Raw genomic sequence first — 13505 nt, forward strand, 5'->3', positions numbered from 1 at the left:
CTTGAGCTAGAGGCCGAAATGGGGGCGGACGCAGAGAAAAGCCTCGCACACGACGATAAACACCGAGATGTTGAGGATGAAGTTCGGAGCCAGATCGTGGAAATCCAGGCCGTAGTATAACATGAGCCCCCGGACAAATGGGTGGATTGGAAAATCCAGTCCGCGGAGGAAGTGGGGGAGAAATACTACCCTCTCATGGGGCCTTGGGGTGGGGAGAAGCTGCCCCTCTTCGGGAAGCCGGTGCGCGATGTTGTTGGACAGATATCCGGCCTTCCTTAGCTTCTTGATTTTGCCCTCCGTGACGGAGGAGACCATCCACTTGCCTCCCACTCCGGACATTGCTGGAGAAGGTTGAGGTGGGAAGTGCGGGCTTGGGCGCTGGAGCTCGGGTGCACAGGAGATGGATAGGCAAAGGAGGAAGAAGGCGTAGGTAAAAAGGTGGATCCTTGTCCCCTTATATGGGCGGATGCGGTTGTGCGTCCCCACCTGCCTAGTAAAACTCGCTTGCCTCCCAAGCGCTGTGATAAGTGGCGCGGTTGGGTTACCCACGTCCGTATTTATGAGAATCCCGTAAAAGGGGGGTACATGATCTCTGCTTTGACAAGACGTGCCAAGGAAACCGCCTCGCAAAACAACACTGAGGTGGAAAAGTGAAAATGATTCGAGTGAAGGACTTGGCTGTAGTGTGATGACGCACTGCGGAATACGTCAGCAGATTTGATTTGTGTTAATATTATTCTCTCCATGGCAATATGTGGAAGCTTATTTTGCAGAGCCGGACACTACTCTTGGTGTTTACAATCTTCTATGAAGGACTTGGAGGAGGAACCCGCCTTGCAATGTCGAAAGACAATTTGCGCGCCGGACTCATCGTCATTGAAGCCTGGTTCAGGGGCTACTGAGCGAGTCCTGGATTAGGGGGTGTTCGGGTAGCCAGACTATACCTTCAGCCGGACTCCTGGATTATGAAGATACAAGATTGAAGACTTCGTCCCGTGTCCGGATGGGACTTTCCTTGGCGTGGAAGGCAATCTTGGCGATGTGGATATTCAAGATCTCCTACCATTGTAACCGACTCTATGTAACCCTAACCCTATCCGGTGTCTATATAAACCGGAGGGTTGTAGTCCGTAGGCAATCAACTCCATACACAACAATCATACCATAGGCTAGCTTCTAGGTTTTAGCCTCCTTGATCTCGTGGTAGATCTACTCTTGTACTACCCATATCATCAATATTAATCAAGTAGGACGTAGGGTTTTACCTCCATCAAGAGGGCCCAAACCTGGGTAAAACATCGTGTTCCCTGCCTCCTGTTACCATCCGGCCTAGACACACAGTTCGGGACCCACTACCCGAGATCCGCCGGTTTTGACACTGACACTTTCCCTGAACAGTTGTCCTCTTATCACAGTAAAGGCCTTGGATCGACAGATGATCTGTCGAGCCTCTTCTTCGTCCTCTGGGAGTTCCTTCCTAAGGATGTACACAATGTATGGCACTGTCCAGTCGGGAGTAATGACCAGAACCTCCATGATTAGATCGACCACGGCTGGGACCTCGACTTCAGTCGGATCTGTGGCGCTCTTAGGCTGCGGGGGCTCTTCAGTGAAAGGATCTTCCTGAACTGTTAGTGTGTGAATATGTTCCAAAAACACATTGCTGGGAATGGCTTCTCTCTTGGAACCTATCTTTGCCAAATCATCGGTTGCCTAATTTTTTAGACGGGGTATATGATGGAGCTCTAACCCCTCAAACTTCTTTTACAACTTCCTCACCGCATTGCAGTAACAAGTCATAGCTGGGCTTCTAACGTCCCATTCTTTCATCACTTGATTGACCACCAAATCTGAGTCGCCGTAAACCATGAGGCGACGGACGCCGAGTGAAATGGCCATACGTAATCCATATAGGAGTGCTTCATATTCTGCTTCGTTATTGGAGGAATCAAAGTGAATCTGGAGGACGTATCTGAGCTTGTCCCCTCGGGGGGATATCAGTACCACCCCAGCACCAGAACCATTCAACATCTTGGATCCATCAAAGAACATGGTCCAGTGCTCCGAGTGAACTTGAGTCGGCAGTTGTTGTTCGATCCACTCGGCGTGGAAATCTGCCACTCCTTGGGACTTGATAGCTTTCTTTGCCTCAAACTTGATATCTAAGGGAAGGAGTTCAATCGCCCATTTTGCCACTCGACCAGTTGCATCTCTGTTGTGCAGAATCTCCGACAATGGAGCATCGCTGATGACTGTAACAGAATGATCAGAGAAATAGTGTGCAACCTTCTTCGTGGTCATGTAAATCCCATAAACAAGATTCTGATAGTGTGGATATCTTTGCTTTGATGGGGTCAAAACATCAGAGACATAGTATACTGGGCGCTGAACTTTGTAGGCTTTTTCTTCTTCTTCCCGCTCGACCGTAAGTACTGTACTGACGACTTGTCCAGTGGCTGCAATGTAAAGCAGTAAAGGTTCTTTGCTGATTGGAGCAGCAAGCACCGGCTGGGTGGAAAGCAGGGCTTTGAGCTCTAGAAATGCTGCATCAGCTTCAGGAGTCCACTCGAACTTATCTGACTTCTTCATCACTCGGTAAAGAGGCAGTGCCTTTTCACCGAGGCGAGAAATGAATCGACTTATGGCAGCCAAACAACCAGTAAGCTTCTGGAGATCATGCACATGCACATGGCGTTTCATCCGGTGTATGGCACCCACTTTCTCTGGGTTAGCGTCGATCCCTCGTTCGAAAACGAGAAAACCGAGTAATTTTCCGCCTAGTACTCCAAACGTGCACTTTGATGGATTAAGCTTGATATCATACCTTCTGAGGTTGGCAAAGATTTCAGCAAGGTCAACCAGTAGGTCGGAACCTTTACGTGACTTGACCACAATGTCATCCATGTATGCTTCCACAATCTGACTGATCTCAGTGAGCAAGCACTTCTGAGTCATCCGCATGAATGTGGCTCCAGCGTTCTTCAAACCGAATGGCATAGTGACATAACAGAAGCATCCAAATGGGGTGATGAAAGCTGTTTTCATATCGTCGGGTCCGTACAGACGGATCTGGTGGTACCCGGAATAAGCGTCCAAAAAGGACAAACGCTCGCACCCCGCAGTCGAGTCGACTATTTGCTCGATGCGAGGGAGAGGAAAGTGATCTTTCGGGCAGGCCCAATTGATATGTTTGAAGTTGATGCACATGCGAAAGTGAGTTATCCTTCTTTGGGACCATGACAACATTAGCTAACCACTCGGAGTGGTAAATCTCACGATAAACTCAGCTGCCAGAAGCCGAGCCACCTCTTCACCGATTGCCTTCCTCTTCTATACGGCAGACCGTCGAAGATATTCTTTGACTGGTTTCACTTTTGGGTCGACTCACAAATGATGCTCAGCTAGTCCCCTGGGAACACCTGGCATGTCCGAAGGTTTCCATGCAAAGATGTCCCAGTTCTCACGGAGGAACTGGATGAGCGCTTCTTCCTATTTGGAGTCGAGTGTTGTTGAAATGTGAGTCGGAGCAGCATTGGGATCCGTCGGGTGAATGTGAATCGACTTTGTTTCGCCCGACGACTGGAATGCTAAATCCGTGGCAGGCTTCTTGGCTCGCAACATATCACTCGGATCTGCATTTTTTATATTCCTGCAATTCCACTACGACCATCTGTGCATCGGCGATCTTTGAGCCCTACTGGAAGCACTCTTCCTCCTTCTTCCGACTACCAGTGATAGTGATCACCCCTTTGGGACCAGGCATCTTCAATTTGAGGTACACATAACATGGTCGGGCCATAAAACATGCATAAGCTGGCCTGCCCAGAATAGCATGATGGGCACTTTGGAAATCCACAACTTCAAATGTCAACTTTTCTTTGCGGTAATTCTTCGAGTCATCGAACACTACATCGAGAGCGATCTGACCGAGTGATGTAGCCTTCTTGCCAGGAATGACTCCATGGAAACTCATATTGCTTTCACTGAGTCTGGACATCGGAATGCCCATTCCTTTCAACGTCTCTGCATACAGTATATTCAGACCACTGCCACCATCCATCAGAACTTTAGTTAATTGAATGCCTTCGACTACTGGGTCGACCACCAGCGCTTGCCTCCCAGGGGTGGCTATGTGCGTTGGGTGATCGGACTGGTAGGATGTAATGGCAGTCTGAGACCACTTCAAATAACTGGGTGTCACCGGGGAGACCATGTTCACTTCCCTATTGATGACTTTCAGTCGACTCTTGCTCTCAACATCAGCAAAAATCATCAGAGTGGAGTTTACGTGGGGGTAACCATCATCGTCCTCCTCCTCATCCTCAACTTTGTCTGCTTCCTTCTCCTTTTCCTTGGGTTGTTTCTCTCAAAATTGTTGGATTAGGAGTCGACACTGTCGAGTGGTATGCTTTGGGTAAATGAAATTACCCTCTTCATCTTTCTTGGTGTGAATGTGGCATGGTAAATCCAGCACATCATTTCCATCTTGATCTTTTACTTTCTTGGGGTTCCACGGTCCTTTGGGTTTCCCTTTGAACTTCCCTTGGGTCACGGCTAAGGCTTCACCAGGAGCGGCTGGCTCGGCTTTGCGCTTCTGCTTCCGACTGGAGTTTCCTCCTCCGGTTTCCTAGGCGACTGTTTTGTGCTTGCCACTCCTGAGCCGGTCTTCTTCTTCACCATTGGCGTACTTGGTGGCAATCTCCATCATCCGAGTCAGATTCATATTTCCTGTCCGACCGAACTTCATATTCAACTCCCGATACTTAACGCCTTCTTTGAAGGCACAAATTGCTTGGTGGTCTGACACATTCTCCACTGCGTGGTGCAACATGATCCATCTCTGGATATAATCCCTCAAAGTTTCATTCGGTTTCTGAACGCAACACTGTAATTCTGTCAACCTTGCTGGTCGCTTGCAAGTACCTTCAAACGTCTTGACAAATACTCGAGCAAGATCTTCCCAAGTATAAATACTACTAGGTGCTAACTGATTCAGCCATGCTCTGGCCGAGCCCTCCAACATCAGAGGAAGGTGTTTCATGGCCATTTCATCATTTCCGCCGCCAATCTGAATAACCACTCGGTAGTCTTCAAGCCAAGTGTCAGGCTTGGACTCATCGGTGAACTCACTGACTCCAGTCGCCAACCTGAAGTTGGGGGGAATCATTGCAGCCCTGATGGCTCTGCTGAAGCACTCTGGACCTGAGACATGCACTCTGCTGCTGGTTGGTAGATCTCTATCATGACCTTCTCGGTGAGCTCTATTTCTGTCGACCAAGCCCTGAACGAGAATAGATCTCGCATCAAAACCTGGCTCCCTGGGGTCAACTAGAATCCTTCTCCCGACACTGTGAGGGCGCCTGTCATCATGTTGCCGAGGCACGTATGATCCACTCCTTGGGGGTGGCGTGGGCACCCGACGACGATCATCGTGATCGAGTCGGTGATCATACTTCTCACGGTTCCTGTACTGATCTCGTATGTCTCCACGTCCCTCATGCCTCGGGGGCGATCTTGGGCTGTGAGCCGATTGGACTGTGTCTGCAACCACGGATCTGCTGTGAATCCTATTCCGCGACTGAGATACTACTGTGTTTTGCTCACCCGCGGCTCGGAGCAAGGCCCGGATCTGCACCAAACCCCGACCAACTTCTGACTGGGAAGGTTGAATTGACTCCGCTATTCGGGCCGCAGCTGCGAAATTCTGGATGGGAGTTCGGTATACCTGAGTTGGAGGTGGAAAAAGTTGACGTCGACTGGATTCGGGAGCATGCTGCCGAGCATGCTCGTCAAGTGCGTGTTGGAGGTTCTCCAGTCGAGTGCGCTCAGCCAAGTTGGCCAGGCGCGCCTCCTCCAAGGCCTGGGCCTCTGGGGTTTCTCCAACGACAGGAGTGTGAAGTGCATCCATGTTCCGGCGGTGAAGTCCTTCCCTCCGCTGCGAAGAGAGGGTTCGAGGCGGTACTCTTCGTGAACACGCGACGGATCACCGCCCCCATCGCCTCCATCTTCACGGGTGAAGCTAGGAGGACTACGTGGTCCATTGACGATCAAAACTTCCGCCACAGGGTTGCTGATGTCGCACTCGGACGCGGTCTCTATGGAGCCGGTCGACAGATCGAACAGGTCGTAGAGAGTTACCTCGGGCTCGATTGTCGTGACTTGGGGGGTGGCCGACTGGCGAGCCACCGCATGCTTCACCCACCGCTGAAGCCTCGATCGACCAGAACGTTTGTTCTGGCGGGCTGCAGGGAGGGGGAAGCTACAGGAGCCGACCGATATTGGGTCAATGGCTGCCACAGGAGGACGCCGCGGACGCACGCGTGAAAGTGCGTTGCCCCGCGGACGGGGAGTGCGTTGACGTCGAGTGGAGCCTCCTGAAGCCAAGCGGAGTCGTCAGCGACAAACACGAGTGCGCCGAGACGGATCTCGCGGCCCTCAGCCAAACCTCCAAAAAGTCGCTAAGACACCTGCCCCACGGTGGGCGCCAGCTATCGTGGTTCTAGGTCTGACAGTAGAATGGGGGTAGAAATGTAGAGGCAAGATCTTAGCTATGAAGGAGTTGTACACAGGAGTTTTACGAGTTCAGGCCCTTCTCGGAGGAAATAACAGCCCTACGTCTCGGAGCCCGGAGGTGGTCGACTAGATTATATGCATGTGTATTACAGAAAGTGCGAACCCTTGTCCCTCAGGAGGGGGGTGGCTTATATAGAGTTTGCCAGACCCCTCCCGCCCTCAGTTACAAAGGGTTTAAGGTGCATAAAGATGGAGACGTTACTGGTAACGCCTGTAATAAAAGTACATAATGACCATTAAGGCTATGACTTAAATCCCGACAGTTGCAGAGTGGAGTGGCTCTAGATCTTCTGGCGGTCGAGTGGTGATCCATACGGTCGAGTGTCTTCAAGACTGTCGAGTGGAACATGGCTTCATGGTCGAGTGGATGATGATTTTTCTTCGACTGCTTCTGGTTCTTTTAGAGATGTCCTTGGGGAGGGTATCTTGGACAGATCCATGACCCTACCCTAGGTACATGGCTTCATCACGGCGCGCTTCCCAAAATTTGAACCCCATTAAATCCGCAGACGGCAGAACAACCCACCAAACGGAAGATTTGTTCCATATCAACACTCGAAACTTAACAACGAAAGTTCACTCGACAAAACCAAGAATGGATCAAGGCGACTGAACAAGCAGTTGAAGCCATCATGAAGGTTCATTCAACCTTTGGGCGAGATATTCTCAAAGCACAAAATCCGAATCGGAGGGGTTATCAACTCCTTCTCCACTCGAACCCTGAACCATTCAGGGGCTAATGATGAAGCTATGTACCTAGGGTAGGGTCATGGACCTGACCTAGACATCCTACCCTAGGACAGCACCCTAAAGCCAGGATCATTCAAAGAGTGCCATTATCCACTCGACCATAGACATTCCACTCGGATGAATCAATATCACTCGACCGTCACAGAAGTCACTCGACGAGCAGAAGAGCTAAAGTCACTCTGCACGAACAACGGTCGAGCATTTACTTGTAGGCTTAATTGTCATTTATAGCACCTAAATGTAGGCGTTACCAGTAACGTCCCCATCTTTATGTACCTTAAACCATTTGTAACTAAGAGCGTGAGGGGTCTGGCAAACTCTATATAAGCCACCCCCCTCCTCAGGGACAAGGGTTCGCACCCCTTGTAACTCACACGCATATAATCCAGTCGACCGCCTCCGGGCTCCGAGACGTAGGGCTGTTACTTCCTCCGAGAAGGGCTCGAACTCATAAAAACTCGCGTGTACAACTCCTCCATAGCTAGGATCTTGCCTCTACATCCCTACCCCCCATTCTATTGTCAAACTTAGAACCACGACACCCAGCCCTGGCCAAGTTCATGGCAGTCACTCATCACGGCTACAACATTCTCAAGATGCCGGGAAGCGGGGGAATCATCACGGTCCCATGTGAATAAAGGGATGTGGTGTGCTCCCTTGAGCGCGCCTTCCAAGCCACAGCAATCGACAGCCCTGACAGTAGAAGTGAAGGCCCTCCGGAGACCATCCCCAAGAAGAAGCTGTCGCATCACGCAGGACCCCAAGAAGATGGCGTCGTGTTAGGGGCCTCGTCAGGATCAGCGCCCGCTCCAGGGGCGTCTCCCTCAACCGCATAGGAAAGCGTGCCCGGCACCCTCCTCGGGCAGGACTCGGGGGCTCTCTCCTGGAGAGCCTCAGACCTTGCCAACCTCACGAGGGAGGCGCTTGGGCACCACTTGGAAGCATGCTTCACGGCACGCTTTCCTCAGGAGAGCACTGGGCAAGGAGTGCCCACCACCCAGGAGTTCATCACCAAGACCACCCAAGAGCTACAAGACGCGAGAGCCATGCGTGGCGACAGCCGCTCACCGAGCGCGGCTCACCATCCAGGCGAGGGTGCTGAACTGCGCGTCTGCATCGACATCCCAGAGCTCAATAGGGCCGCATCTCAGGAATGCTTCTGGCCATCACGTGCAAGCCGCTGTGAGGGTCCACCACACAGCTACGTTCGCATGCCCTTCGCCTTGCCAAGCGTGGCGTCGGCCTATCAGTGGAACATGCGGCAAGTCGTGGCGGCTCAGGAGGCCAGGTTCCACGCCGTTCTGGAGGAGATGGGGACGGTCTTCAGGGAACCTCCTGAGCCCCTAGAACCTCCTGAGGCTCATGAGGAGCCATTCCTTCAACGCGTGGCTTCAGCTGCACCAACTCTATTTCGTCTACAGAACCAGGTGACATCTTCCAAGTTCGTTTAAGCCGGGAGCGCCCCTCGGGCTGCATTATTCCCAGGCCGCATGGGTCCGTCCCTGTGGCATGTATCCCTTTTGCTTATGTATTTAGCTTACCTTGTTGGGGCGCCTCTCAGGCTGCTTCATCCCCACGCCACTCGGGCCAGACCTAGTGGCATGTATCTTCCTGCATTTATCCAAGTCGACCCGCTCTTCATGCTTAACCTGCCGACGGCTATCGCCTGCTCGATGTCGCCCGCTGCGGGTTTGTTTATCCCATGAAACCCGCTTGCACGTTAAAAGGGGGGCTCCAAAGCATCGTGACTCAGGAGCTCTTACTGGCTCTCCAACCCTCACCCCATGGTCTTGACCACGGCATCACGACCTGGCATACCAGTGGCGGCTGAGCTCGCTCGAGGGCCGGGACCTGAGGACGTAGAGTGCTTGCATCTAACCGCCTTGCAGGGACATACAGTCACCAAGACTCAAGACCAGGCGCAACCCGCCTTGAGGTAGGGCCTCGTGAGTCCCGCGCTGGCTTATGAGTGCCCAGATACACCTCGCAGCCCTGCCGTGCAAGCCACGTGTCAGGGCGGGGCTGTACACGCCCCGGGGGCTCCTCCCGGAGGGGGGCCCCCATCCCACGCCCAAGTGGAAGCTCCATGCTCCGCGCTGGCTGTCGACACTGCCGAGGAGCGGCTATGCCCGTGCACAAGCGGAAGCACTATACTCCACGCTGGTGATAAACAACTGAGGGTGACCCCACGACCATACCAACCTCAGGGAGCCCAGAGCTCTGCGCCCAGCCTCACCACGACGCCTCCTCTCGGGAGAGTCACGCAAGGGGCTGGGCACGGGGGCTGCGCTCGGGTCACGCCCAAGCGCACGCCACCCAACCAGGTCCCCCGGACCTGGGCGTCGTGCTCCCCTCCCAAGGCCTCGGCGAGGGCAGGTATGGAAATTGTTTGAACGTCAAGGGGGACTCCTGAGCATCGCGACTCAGGAGCCTAACTGGCCACGTAGCCCCTCACTCCTAGGTCTATCCTGGTCTCCGGTCGGCTCAATGGCGGTTGAGGTATGCGCGGGGCCGGGCTCTGCCGACGTAGAACATTAATCTATCCTCACGAACTCTCCCTATATGTTGTTCGCACATCAAGGGGGACTCCTGAGCATCGCGACTCAGGAGCCTAACTGATCACGTAGCCCCTCACTCCTTGGACCGTCCTGGTCTCCGGTCGGCCCAATGGCAGTTGAGGTATGCGCGGGGCCGGGCTCTGCCGACGCAGAACAAAGCAAATAGGAAGGAAAACGCAAAATCTCGAAGCAAATATTACAAGCATATTGTTCTCACAATACCAAATGAAAAGTCTAAACGCCTCCACGATTCCTGATGTATGTCGCAGGAATGAAACGAGAAGAATAGCCGCAGGTCACCCCTGGATGTCGCCATCGCCTGCGGAAGGTGATCCCCCGTGGATGACGATGTTCTCACCTTCACCACCAGCCGCAGGATCCGCGGCATCGCCAGACATAGGATCGGAGACAAAGCCGTGAAACTTCCCCAGCAAGCCTCCACTTGACCTTGAACAGCTGTGGCGGCGGCTTCGCAGAGATCTTCAGCCACAGGCTCCAGCAGCTCGTCAAAGTGGGCATTGGGGTCGCGGAGGTGCGGATGGCTGAGGACGCGAGTCAGTGCGGCTGAAGACAGAACGTGAGCTTCTGCCTCCGCCATGGGATCGAGGCCCTCAACGACCTCCTCAAGCGCCTTCACCATGAGAGGAAGCAGCTGGGCGGGGCCATCCTCGTCAGTGTCCAGCGGCTTCTCCAGGCCATGCTCGTAGAGCATCCTCAGCGCCTTGCGAGATCTCTTCTCGAGATCGGCAAAGGCCACACGGTCTTCGGCCAGGACTCGCGCCTTGGCATTAAGATTGGCCTCCCTCGCCCCCATCTTCTGCTCCAACTCTTTCAACTGGTTGCGCTCGGCAGCCTGCTTCTTCCCCAGCTCTGCCAGCTCAGCATCACGGTTCTTGACGGCTTCCTCCCGGGCCTTCATCTCCTTCTCCCCTACTTGGCGGCGGCGTACCTCTTCGGCGTGCTTGTCGCGCAGGCTCTGCAACTTGCCCTCTAGCGCTTGGCAGCGGTCACGAGCGGCCTTGGCGTCTTTCAGCGCCGCCTCACGATCAGCTGCAGTGCCAACGACTCCTTGCTTCTCCCTCTCGGAAGCCGCAACAGCCTAGCCCAGTGTCGCGCGTACCGCCAGGTCAAAATGAAACCAGCCGGAGGCCAACTCAAGACGCCCGGCCACCAGGCGCGGGTCAGCGCTCAGGAGATCCGCCTGCAGTTGGGTCATCTCTGAAAGGGCATGCTCCAAGAAGGCACCAGGAGCAGAAGGACCAGGAAGTGGAGATGCAGCAGTAGGAGGAAGCGACATCATCACCAGGGCTTGGGAGACCGCGGGTTCCGGAGCAGCTGGGAGCCGCGCCAAGTATCGGCACCTCCGGAGCCAGCGGAGCCATGGGGGCTGACTCCACACGGTGATACTCCTCTTGGCCCCGCGAGGACGACTGGGCTAGGGAGACACGGGCGATGTTGCCTCCTTGCTCCGCGGAGGAAGGCACAGCCGTCGTACCCTCCTTCCTCTTCTTCGCCGAAGACGTCGGCCTTATCAACCAAAGGCGAGCGTCAGGAAATAACAAGTACTAGCAGGGACAAAGCGAAGTTCGAGACACCTACCGGTCCACCGCGAGGTACTCCACCTTTCGCTTGTGAAGCTTGAGGCCTGACAGCATCGGGGCCTGAGGGGCAGGCGTTCGGGCTCCGGCGGCTCCATGCGGTGCGGAGGCAGAACCGGATCCAGCCCCAGGAGGTGTTGGGGTGGAGGCGGCATCACGGTCCACCAGCGACGACCTACCCTTCATCGGGACGAGGGGTTGCTCCTTCCCTCCTTGGTAGGCGTCGGCCTCAGCATCATCAGGAAGGGCGCGGAGAATCTCGGCCTTGCTCGAAGGGGAGGTCTCCCCCACCTCTTCCGGGGTCTCCTCCGAGTCCGCCTCCTCTTCCCCCTCTCCGCGGGGCTCGCCAAAAGACACCTCCACTGGTTTTTGCGCCGTAGGAGCTCCCGAAAACACCGGCAGCACCAGCCCGCGCGCATCAAAAGTCGGCCTGGAGGCGACGAATTCCTCCCGGTCCCTGCGTTGAAACAGGGGAATGAAGGCGCTAGGCGGGTACTCCTGGTTGTCTCTGACTATGAGACGCATGACGGCGTCCAGTTCGTCATCAGGCAGATCCCCCAGCCTCAGGCGGGCCTTGTTTTCCCTCCTTCAAGCTCCCAGAAGGGGCGCGCGCGCCTGGAGCGGGGCAACCCGCAGCGTCAAGAACTCCCTCAGGAGCATCGCTCCCGTTATTTTGGCCGCCCTCGCATTGCCCGGCTTCAGGTCAGTCATCATCTGCCCCAACACTGACGATGCCCGCTTGTCGACAAGCTCCACCATGGGCCACTCCTTGCCTTGCCGGGGCACCTCCGTCGGCAACACCAGGCGCGGATGGGCGAGCTTGGCGTCCACCATGACCCATTTGGATCGAATGTTGTCGGCCCTCTTCCCAGTGCTCGAGATCAAGTTGGCCTTGCCAGACGCAACAAAGTTGGCGCATCCAGTGATGTGACCCTCGCTGACGCGGAGGAATAAGAAATGGCGCAGGAGCGCCACGGACGGCATCACGGCCAGGTACGCCTCACAGTAGTAGGCAAAGATGGACAGGAGGAGGACATAGTTGGGATGGAGATGCAACGCCTGCAGCCCATAGTGGTCGAGGACTTCATAAAAGAAATCAGAGAAGGGGGGAACCAACCCGACGGCAACGCTTCTCGAAAAGAAGGGAAAGAAGGTGCTCCCCTTAGGCTCCGGCTCGTCGGAGGCAAGCCGGAGCTCCGTCTTCCCCCACACGTTGCTCTCTCCCGCCGTCAGCAGGCGCACGGAGGCAAGGCTCTTCTCCGTGACAGTGGGCGCCTCAAGAGCGGGCTCGTACCAAGCCGGGGCCGAGGAAGTCTTGACCTTGCGCGGCGCCATGGGCGGCAGATGCAGAGCAAGGCCGGAGCAGATCTGTAGGTAGCGGCGGTGAAGAGCAAGAAAGGGGATCTAGAGGGAGGCAAGGAAGAAGCAATGAAGGCAAGTGTCGCTCGCGCCAGTCTTTTGTTAGGTCAAGCAGTTGCCGAGGCAGCATGGGGAAGCGGAGACGCCCATGGCCTATCAACCGCCACGCGTCAACCGAGGCCGCAGGCTTTTGGGGCCCGCGATGCTCCGAACATGACCCTTGGCTTCGCCACGAAGCCAAGGCCGCGCGCACCTTAGACCCGGAGGCTACTGTCGGCGTTCTGGGAACGGGGGTCCCCAGACTTGTCTGTCTGCGGCCCGCGGCGTGACGGAGCCAGCAGGCCGTACGACTCATCTTCACCAACAAAGCATCCAAGACCCTCGCGAGGGTCCAAGCCTCGCGAGGAGGATGACGCACGACCTCCTCCCGAGCGGCCTAGTCAGGCAGGCTCGCGAGGGGCCGAGATATCAAGGCGAGGCGAACCTCACGAGGCTCTCGTGACGTGAGCCATGACGATCGGCACCAGGCGGGCGCCAGCGCACGCAGCGTCCTTTTTTCCTCTTTGGTGCAAAGGGGGGCAAGCGCAGCCGCGGAGTACCAAGGCATCAGGCAAATGTTGTCATTTCGGTACAACAAGACCAGGACCATGGACTGCAAGACGGAGGT

The sequence above is a fragment of the Triticum dicoccoides genome, chromosome 2A (genome assembly GCF_002162155.2).
Source record: "Triticum dicoccoides isolate Atlit2015 ecotype Zavitan chromosome 2A, WEW_v2.0, whole genome shotgun sequence".
NCBI classification, from domain to species: Eukaryota; Viridiplantae; Streptophyta; class Magnoliopsida; order Poales; family Poaceae; genus Triticum; species Triticum dicoccoides.